The sequence below is a fragment of the Mobula birostris genome, chromosome 6 (assembly GCF_030028105.1).
Source record: "Mobula birostris isolate sMobBir1 chromosome 6, sMobBir1.hap1, whole genome shotgun sequence".
Classification (NCBI taxonomy): Eukaryota; Metazoa; Chordata; class Chondrichthyes; order Myliobatiformes; family Myliobatidae; genus Mobula; species Mobula birostris.
In genome coordinates this window covers 9,281,153-9,292,462 of record NC_092375.1, presented here as the reverse complement: position 1 = coordinate 9,292,462, position 11,310 = coordinate 9,281,153, and positions in this window count along the sequence as shown.

Below are 11,310 nucleotides of genomic sequence, written 5' to 3'. Positions count from 1 at the left end.
CTGTTCCTGAATCACTGGGTGTGTGCCTTCAGGCTTCTGTACCTCCTACCTGATGGTGACAATGTGAAAAGGGCATGCCGTGGATACTGGGAGTCTTTAATAATGTACGCTGCCTTTCCAAGCCATCACTCCCTGAGATGTCCTGGGTACCTTGTAGGCTAGTGCCCAAGATGGAGCCGAATAAATTTATGACCCTCTGCAGCTCCTTCCGGTCCTGTGCAGTAGCACCCCCATACCAGACAATGATGCAGTCTGCAGCCTCCACGGTACATCTATAGAAGTTTTTGAGTGTTTTTGTTGAATACCAAATCTCTTCAAACTTCTAATGAAGTATAGTCGCTGTCTTGCCTTCTTTATAGCTGCATCGATATGTTGGGACCAGGTTAGATCCTCAGAGATCTTGACACCCAGGAACTTGAAGCTGCTCACTCTCTCCACTTCTGATCTCTCTATGAGGGTTGGTATGTGTTTCTTCCTCTTAATCTTCCTGAGGTCCACAATTAGATCTTTCGTCTTACTGACGTTGAGTGCAAGATTGTTGCTGCGGCACCACTCCACTAGTTGGTATATCTTGCTTCCGTACGCCCTCTTGTCTCCATCTGAGATTCTACCAACAATGGTTGTATGATCAGCAAATTTATAGATGGTATTTGAGCAATGCCTAGCCACACAGTCATGGGTATAGAGAGAGTAGAGCAGCTGGTTCAGCACAAACCTCTGAGGTGCACCAGTGTTGCTCTTCAGCGAGAAGACGGTATTATCACCAATCTGCATATATTGTGGTCTTCCAGTTGGGAAGTCGAGGATTCAATTGTAGTGGGAGATACAGAGGCCCAGGTTCTGCAACTTCTCAATCAGGATTGAGGGATATGTGTGTATTTTATATATATAAAATAGTTAAATTAAGTAAGTATTACAAAATTAGATTTTAAAAAGTAGTGAGGTAGTGTTCAAGGGTTTAATGGCCATTTAGGAATTGGATGGCAGAGGGGAAGAAGCTATTCCTGAATCTCTGAGTGTGTGCCTTAAGGCTCCTGTACCTCCTCCCTGATGCTAGCAATGAGAACAAGACATGATCTGGATGATGAGGGTCCTTAATAATGGACGCCATCTTTTTGCGGCATCGTTCCCTGAAGATGTCCTGGATACCATGGGGGCTAGTACCCATGATGGAGCAGGCTAAGTTTACAACTGTCTGCAGCTTACTTCAATCCTGTATAGTAGCATCACTCCCACCCCCCACCGCCCATACCAGATGGTGTTGCAGCCAGTTAGAATGCTCTCCACAGGACAACTGTAGAAATCTGCAAGTGCTCTTGGTGATATACCAAAACTCTTCAAACTCCGAATGAACAACAGCCGCTGTCTTGCTCTCTTTGTAGCTGTGTCAATATGTTCGGTCCAGGCTAGGTCCTCAGAGATATTCACACCCAGAGACTTTGAATCGTTTTAATAAATAGAATGGCTTTAAACAACACAATTTAACAATAAATTCTCTGTCTGTGGATGTAAGAATGAAAAGGTGTCACACAGTTTATTCTTCTAAATGTTTTATGATGAATAAAGCTTATATTAGTTAAATAAAAATTGATTTAATGTCCTACATGAAAACCAACAATACAAGAAGGAGCAATTCAGAAGATAGATACATTCCAAAGATGAAGAAATATTTTAAAGGGAGGATTAGGCAACCGTGGCTGATAAGGGAAGTTAAAGACAACATAAAAGCAAAAGAGGAGGCATATAATAGAGCAAAAATTTAGTGGGAAGCTTTTAAAATCCAATAGGAGACAAGTAAAAAGTAATAAGGAGAGAAAAGGTGAATTAGGAAGGTAAGATAGCTAATAATATAAAAGAGGATACCAAAAGTTTTTTCAGATATACAAAGAGTTAAAAGAGAGTCAAAGGTGGACATTGGACGACCAGAGAGGTAGTAACGGATGATAAAGAAATGGTGGACAAATTCAATAAGTATTTTGCTTTAGTCTTCATTGTAGAGGACACTAGCACTATACCAGAAATTCAAGAGTGTCGGGGAACAGAAGTGAGTTTAATTACGTTTACTAAGGAGAAGGTGCTTGGGAAGCTGAAAGGTCTGAAGATAGATTGTAAAGACATCAAAGGATATGGGAGAAGGCAGGAGAGTGGGATTGGGAGGGATAATAAATCAGACATTATGGAATGATGGAGCAGACTCAATGAACCAATGTCTGCTCCATCATTCCTATAGTTTAATGGTCTAATATGGCACTCCCTCAGAATGTCAGAAACAGCAAGCTGTTGGAGGAACTCAACAAGTCAGCCAGCATCTGCAGGGGAAATGGGCACAGTTAGCTTTAGATGTAGATTTATTTTATTAATCACGTGTACGTCGAAACATACAGTGAAATGCATTGTTTCCATTAACAGCTAACACAATCTGAGGAAGTGCTGGGGACAGCCCACAAGTGTCATCTCACATTCCAGTGCCAGCACTGCCACAATGTTCAGCAGAAAAAGCCAACATACAACAAGCAGCAAAGGCAAAAGAAACCCCTTTCCCTACCCAGCCCTACCATTCACACTGAAACAGAGAGGCCTCCAGTCCTAGGACAGGCCGCCTCCTGGTCCCCAACCTCCAGACCCTGGTACCGGACTTGCAGACATCAGGACTCCGACCATCGAACTTACTGACCTAGGTGCTTCAACCTTCAAACTCACCAACCTCATTCTTTGACCTCTGGTCTTCAGGTTTGGGACTGGCCGACTTCTGGCTTCAACCCCAGGTCTAAGCCTCTGACCTCAGGACCAGCTTTTCTTTTTACAACCGCTGTTCTCAGCAGAACATTTTTACATGGCCTGAAAAGTGCGCAGCACCTTAAATGTTATTTTTGTAATATGACTGCGATGAATATTTAGAATGGAGATTGAAACACTGACAATGTAGCTCGAAAATGTCTCATAGTAAAGGTTGCAGTACATTTATTATTATATTAACATTATAGAGAAGAAAACTCCAGCTGTGTGGCAACAAAGACTGTGTGCACAGAAGCATTTCAGTTACTGCGCGGCTGCGAACCCGAGCAGCCTAGAGGGAACAGTGCTCAGGATCTGCCGGCCAACCTCAGGAAACTCCACTCCCGGGATTCACTGACCTCGCACGTCTGACCCCAGGACAGCTGGCCCTTTGGGTCGAGACGCTTCAGCTAGACAGCATTTGAAAGGGTTAGTCCTTAGAATCACAACTCACTGACTCCAAAGAAACACTTTCATCCCTGACAACTCCCCAGTGCCGCAAAGTAACATACAGATGATGAATTACGTGCAAGGATCATCACTGTCGAGGAGTAAGTTCCAGGAGACTTGCATCTCACACCATCAGGTGCAAGAACAGTTAAGCTGTAAGACAGTCAGGCTCCTGACCGTCACGGACAACTTCATTCACCATGACTCTGAATTGATCAGAGATTCACAGATTCACTTTCAAGGACTCTTTATCACTCATAATCTCAGAATTTTTTTATTTGCTCAGTTTGTCTTTTATTGCACATTGGTTGCTTCTCAGTCTTTGTTTGTAGTTTTTAGTAGCATTTTATTGCATTTCTTTTCTCTTACAAAAACCTAAAAGAAAATGAATCTCAGGGTAGGATACGGTAATGTATACGTACATTGATCACAAACTTTGAATTTTGAAAACTCATTCAGCTCAATCATGGGCATTAGCCTCTGTAGTATCCAGGACATCTTCAAGGAGGGGAGCCTCAGAAAAGGAGTGTCCATTATTAAGGACCTCGGTCACCCAGGACATGCCCTCTTCTCATTGTTACCATCAGGAAGGAGGTACAAAAGACTAAAGGCACACAACAGCTTCTTCCTCTCTGCCATCTGATTTCTCAATGGACATTGAACCCATGAACACTGACATTTTTATGATTTCTGTTTTCTCACTAGTAGTTTTAATTTAACTAGTTAATATACATATATATATTTACTTTAATTCATTTTTTTCCAGTAATTATCATGTATTGCATTGTACCGCTGCTGCTAAGTTAACAAATTTCACGACTTAAGCTGGTGATATTAAACCTGATTCTGTTCCTGTACCTTTTTCCTGATGACAGCGGTGAGAAGAGAGGTTGACCTGGGTGGTGGGGGTCCCTGATGATGGCTTTGTCATGGTCTGGATCAGGGTCCCTTTAAATTTACCTTGTTTATGTTATGATCCGGACCGTTGATTCCCTGTTTTCCCGTGTCCCTCGGCTTTGGTGATTAGAGGCAATTAACGCTCAGCTGAACCGGTAGTTTATAGTCTCCGGCTTTCAGCCGTTTGGTGTGGGAGCGTCTGCAAAGTCATCAAAGGCACGGTGTGCCGATGTCATCTGGCGGGAGCAAGCCTAGTCTCTGCCGAAGCGAGTGCCGGTAATTCGCCCTTCCTCACCGGAGCAACCCTGTCCAGTTACCTCGCCGAAGCGAGCCTGCAAAGTTTCCTCACCGAGGTGGGTCCATCAGTTAACCAGCCGGAGGGAATCAAGAACCGCTGTCTACTGTTCCCGGGCAGAGTCGAGAGCTCGCCACTACCCGGAGGTTCCAAGTCAAGTCCTGGCTCCAGTGACATTCAAGCTCCAAGTCATGTCCTGGCCCTGGCGGCATTCAAGCTCCAAGTCAAGTCCTGGTCCTGGCGGCTTCCCAGTTCTGAGTCAAGTCCTGGCCCTGGCGGTCTGTGATTCCTGTCCTGCCCCCTTGCTGAATCTCTTCTCTGCCCCCCTCACCTCTAGCCCTCGTCTGCAGCCCTCGCCTGCATTTCGGTCTAGTTCTTTCGCCGGAGCTAGATAGGTACTGTCTGGTGTGCTTTCATGTTGGTCTTGTCCTGTCCTCGCCTCCGTGGGGTAAGTCAGACCGTCTTGTCATTGTCCCGTGGGGGGTCATGTCTTGTCTTGTCTGGTCCTCACCTCCATGGGGTAAGTCTGGCCGTCTTGCTGTTGCCCCGCGGGGAGTCATGTCTTGTCCTGTCCTCGCCTCTGTGGGGTAAGTCAGGCCCTATTGCCGTTGCCCCGCGGGGGGTCATGTCTCGTCGTGTCTTGTCCTCGCCTCCGTGGGGTAGGTCAGGCTGTCTTGCCATTGCCTGTGGAGGGTCATGAGTCCCGGCCCTATGTCCTGTACCCAAGGAGGGGTGCCAGCTCTCTGTTCTGTGTGTGAGTCCTGGCCCTATGTCCTGTACCCAAGGAGGGGTCCCGACTGTGTATGTGTTCATGGTTCTATGTACCTGCTCCCCGAGACCGAGGCTCTGTTTTCCCATGTTCTTCCTCTCCCTAGCCCATGTCCATGCCTGGTTCTGGGGTCTGAACCCAAGGCAAGACCCAGGTACTGGATCCTTGCCCAATCTCTGGCTCGGAGTCCATACCCTAGCCTCTTCATGTCTCCTCTAGTTCTGGGAGCCGATTCCGAGTCCTAGTCCAGACCCTTGGTCCCAGCCTAGTCATAGCCCTTGGTCCTTCTCCAGTTCGCTATTCCTACTCCTGCTTTGCTCTCCTGGTTTCGGACAACAAACTAAATTTAAGTAACCTCACAAGATGTGTCTTGCATTTGAGTCCACCCTTGCTCCCAACGCTCCACCAGTGTGACAGGATGCTGCTTTTCTGTGACAACGCTCTGTGGAAATGTACTCTATGGAGGGGAGGGTTTTACCTATGATGGAATGCGCTGCATCCACTACTTTTTGAAGGATTTTCCGTTCTAGGGTATTGGTGTTTCCATACTCCAGTCAATGTACTCTCTACCACACCTCTATGGAAGTTTGTCAGTATTAAACGTCATACTAAATCTTCGCAAACTTCTAAGGTAGTACAGGCACTCTAGTACTTTCTTCATCATTGCACTTACATGCTGCGCCCAGGGCATATAAATGACCTGAAAGAAAATGTAGATGGGTGGATTAGTAAGTTTGCAGATAATACCAAGACTGATGGAGTTGTGGATAGTGTAGATGACTGGCAAAGAATACAGCACGATATAGATCAGTTGCTGATTTGGGCAGACAGAGTTTAACCCAGAAAAATGTGAGGTGTTGCACCCCGGTAGGGCAAACGCAAGGACACAGTACACTGTTAAGGGCACGATCCTTAATAGCGTTGCTGAACAGAGATACAGTACTTTGGGATCCAAGTTCCTTGAAAGAAGCTACACAGGTTGATTAGGTGGTTAAGAAGGCTTATGGAATACTTGCTTTTATTAGTTGAGGCTCTGAGTTCAAAAGTCAAGAGGTTATGTTGAAACCTTATAAAACTCTGAACATGCTGGAGGAACTCAGCAGGTCAGGCAGCATCCGTGGAAACGATCAGTCAACGTTTCGGGCCGGAACCCTTCATCAGGACTGAAGAGGGAAAGGGAAGAGGCCCTATAAAGAAGGTGGGGGGAGGGTGGGAAGGAGAAGGCTGGTAGGTTCCAGGTGAAAAACCAGTAAGGGGAAAGATAAAGGGGTGGGGGAGGGAAGCAGGGAGGGGATAGGCAGTGAAGGTGAAGGAGGAATAGGGGAAAACACAATGGGTAGTAGAAGGAGGTGGAACCATGAGGGAGGTGATAGGCAGCTGGGGAGGGGGCAGAGTGAAACACGGATAGGGGAAGGGGGGGGGCGGGAATTACCGGAAGTTGGAGAATTCTATGTTCATACCAAGGGGCTGGAGACTACCTAGACGGTATATGAGGTGTTGCTCCTCCAACCTGAGTTTAGCCTCATCATGGCAGTAGAGGAGGCCATGTATGGACATATCCGAATGGGAGTGGGAAGCAGAGTTGAAGTGGGTGGCAACCGGCATCTGCAGAGTATTTTGGGTTTATAAAACTCTGGTTAGGCCGCATCTGGAGTATTGCACACAGTTCTGGTCACCCCATTATGGGAAGGATGTTGAGGCTTTTGGAGAGGGTGCAGAAGAGGTTTACCAGGATCCTGCCTGGTTTAGGGGGCATGTGCTATCACGAGAGGCTGGATAAACATGGGTTGTTTTCTCTGGAGCGCCAGAGGCTGAGGGGAGATCTGATAGAGATTTACAAGATTATAAGAGACAGAGATAGAGTGGACAGATAGAGCCTGTTTCCTAGGGTAGAAATATCTAATACCGGAGGGCATGGATTGAAGGTGAGAGGGGGTAGGTTCAAGGGGGATGTGAAGGGTAAGCTTTTCGCTCAGAAAGTCACAGATGCCTGCAATGCACTGCCTGGAAAGGCCATTGAGGCAAATACCTTTGAGGATTTTAAGACCATAAGACCATAAAATATAGGAGCAGAATTAGGCCATCTGGCCTATCAAGACTGCTCCAAATTTTCATCATGGGTTATCTAATTTTTTTCCTCAGCTGCAGTCTCCTGCCTTCTCCCTGTATCCCTTCATGCCCTGACCAATCAAGAATCTATTAACCTCTGCCTTCAATATATATATAATAAGACTTGGTCTCCACAGCTGCCTGAGGCAAAGAATTCCACAGATTCACCACTCCCTGCCTAAATAAATTCCTCCTTATCTCTGTTCTAAAAGGATACCCCTCTATTTTAAGAGACATTTGAATAGGCACATGGATGCAAGGAAGATGAAGGTATGTGGACATGGTGTAGGTAGGAGGGTTTACTGTTTGGGTGTTTTGATTTGCTTTCTAGCTGGTTCAGCCAACACTGAATGGGCTGAATGGCCTATCCCTGTGCTGTACTCTTCAGTGTTCAATGTCCTCTGAAATGTTCACACCAAAGAATCTAAAGTTGCTGACCTTCTCCACCTTTGATGCCCTGATGAGGACGGGCCCATGGACCTCTGGTTTCCTCCTGAAGTCAATAATCATCTCCTTGGTCTTGCTGACATTGGGTGAGAGGATGCTGTTGTGGCACCACTCAGCCAGGTTTTTAACCTCCCCCCTGTATGCTGATTCATCACCACTTTTGACAGTGGTATCATCAGCCAATTTGAATATAGCGTTGGAGCTGTGTATAGCCTCACAGTCATAAGTGTAAAGTGAGTAGAGCAGGGGGCTAGGCACACAGCCTTGTGGTGCACCTGTGCTGATGGAGATTGTGGTGGAGAGGTTGTTGCCATTCTGGGGAAATCAAGAATCCAATTGCCAAGACCAAGGCCTTGAAGATTGTTGATTACGTTTGAGGGGGGGTGATAGTATTGAATGAGGAGCTGTAGTCGCTTGCTGTCAAGATGTTCCAAGGCTGAGTGAAGAGCCAATGAAACAGCATCTCCTGTGGACCTGTTATGCCAGTAGGCAAATTAAAGCAGATCCAAGTCGCTTCTCCGCCACGTGTTTCAGCACCAGAACACTTCATCACTGTGGATGTAAGCGCTACTGGACAATGGTCATTGAAGCAGGCTACCACATTTTTCTTAGGCACCACTATGACTGAGGCCTGCCCAGGATCTGTTCCCTTCTCAATGCTGCCAGCAGGAAGAAGGTACAGGGCTCTCAGGGCTCACACCACCAGGTTCAAGAAGAGTTATTCCCCCTCACCATCAGGAAGAAGGTACAGGAGTCTCAGGACTCGCACCACCAGGTTCAGGAACAGTTACTACACCTCAACCATTAGGAAGAAGGTACAGGAGACTCAGGACTTTACACAGCCAGGTCAGGAACAGTTACTATTCCTCATTCATCAGGCTCTTGAACTTAAGAGGATAACTTAACTCAACTTTACTTGTCCTACCACTGATTGAATGCCCTGGTTGGGCGGTCTCTCATTGATTCTGTTATGGTTATTTTTCTATAGATTCATTGAGTATGCCCACAAGAAAATGAGTCTCAGGGTTGTATACGGTGACAATATATGTACTTTAATAAGAAAATTTACATTGAACTTTGCTTGAACCAGGTGGGTACCTCAGACTGCCGAAGTGAGAGGTTAGAGCTATTGGTGAACACTCCAGCACAGGTAGCACTCAGCCTGAAATAATAATCTTATTTCAGTCAAGCTAAAGGAAAGATGGATTTAGTCAGTGCACCAGAAAGAATTCTGGCACCTTGACTGAATTGTGGCTGAATAGATCTTAAGGTGATTGGCAGTAAGTATAGGAGGAACGTGAGAGGTAAATTTTTTGTACAGACAGTGGTGGGTGTGTGAAACGCCCTGTCAGATGAGATGGTAGAGGCAGATACAACAAGAACATTTAAGAAACTCTGAGATAGGTGCATAGATGGCAGAAAAATGGAGGGATAGGTAGGAGGGAAAGGTTAGATTGATCTTAAAGTTGGTTAAAAGGTCGGCATAAAATTGTGGGCTGAAAAGCCTGTACTATGCTGTAGTGTTCTATGTTTTATGCTCTAATTCCTTCATTTTTTTTCCATATAGTGATCTTTTATATTCAACTTTGAGAGTTTAATATTTCATCCAAAAGTCAATATCTTGACAAAGGCAGGAGTGACACAAGTGACTGCTAGTGTAGTGAAGGGTAATATCAGTAGTGGTAGCTAATAGTTTTATTCCTATGACACTCAGTTAGCCACTCCCACAAGGGAGGACCTCACATACTATACAAGCAGGGTTGTCAATAAAGTTCAGTTGAGTATCCTGCATCCTGGCGTCCTGGTGTGCTCTGCACTCTCCCACAATAATGACCACAACATTCTCCATAGATCTCATTCAGGCACATTTTACGGTCCTTCCCCATTCATTGATCAGATCTATTGACTATTACAACATAGTGCGCTAGAAAGTGAACATGGATCCACTAGTCTGATAAGGATTGAGGATCAAGGATCAGCTTTATTGTTGAGGGATGTCCTTTTAGAACAGAGATGAGGAAGAATTTCTTTACTCAGACAGTGGGGAATCTGTGGAATTCGTTGCCACAGACAGCTGTGGTGGCCAAGTCATTGGGTATATTTCTGGAAGAGGTTTTTGACTAGTCAGGGCATGGAGAGATATGCGGGAAAGGCAGGAGATTGGGGCTGAGAGGAAAAATAGGTCAGCCATGATGGAACACACCCGAGGGGGCAAATGGCCCAATTCTGATCCTATGGTCTTATGGTCTTATTCACCATATATATTTACTTGTATTAGGACTTTTCTGTGGTGTGTTGGTCAAGCAACGACATGCAACAAAAAACAGTAAAATTCAACAATTATAAACATTAAAGAATTATACAAAAATAAAGCTAGGGGTTAATGGACGGATATGGAATAAAATGAGCATAAATGCATAAATATCAACAAGTATTGAGAATGTAAACAGCATTATAAAAGTGGTTTAAAGTGTTTACAGAGCAGTACAGTGATGGGGTAATAGATAGGGGTGGGATGTTAACTAGAATGAGATCACATTAACTGCCTGGGGGAAGAAACTTTTAAGATGGCACGTAACTTTTGTTTTAATACCCCTATAGTGTTTTCCAGAAGGGAGCCTTTGGAAAGGCAGTTTGCCAGGTGAGTGGTGTCCGCAGTGATACTTCCTGGCTGATTCTTCATCCGGGGCACATAAAAGACTTGCAGTGATGGTAGACTGCTGTCAATGACTCTTTCCACTGTCCTGACAGTTCGCTGTAGTTTCTAATTACTGTGTGAGGATGCTGCACCAAACCAGGGAGTAATGGCTGATGTGAGGATGCTCTCCAGACAAGAAACTGTGAAAATTCAAAAGGAAAAAAATGAAATAAGCAATCAATATCTGCCAAGGAATAAAGCTAAGGAAGGGCTCTGAGGAAGATGGATTTTTACCAACTGTCACAAGAAGTGCATCCTCTGTCGAGCCTTTTTGATAATGAAGGAGATATAGTTCTCCCACAAAGATCCTATCCTGCCATTGCCTGTAAGGAGTTTGTACGTTCTCCCTTTGACCGCGTGGGTTTCCTCCCCCAGTCTTAAGATGTACTGATTGGAAGGTTAATTGGTCATTGTAAATTGTCCTGTGATTAGGCTGGGGTTAAAATTGGGAGATTGTTGGGCTGCGCGGTTCGAAGGGTTGGATGGGCTTATTCCAGGCTTTATATCACTAAATAAATTCAAGATAATGATGTCCAGGAACCTGAATATTGAAACAGTGCTTACTGTAGAGATGTTGATACAGAGTGGGTTGAGAACATGAACAGTTCACTGGTAGTTTGATAGCATTTTAAATACCACTTCATCGATGGAAGGGGCTGAGAGGAAGGACGTATTTGGTATGACACACTTGGCATGCTGCCATGACCTAATATATCCTGCCAAGTTCTCCAGGATCCCAGTAGGCAACAATGACATCTCATGCTGTGCATGGACGCATTCTCAACATGCCAACACGTACAGGAGTGCGAGGTGATGTGATGTTTGGCAATGGAGCGAAAAGTAGAACGTGACTCATTATTGTAAAGAAAG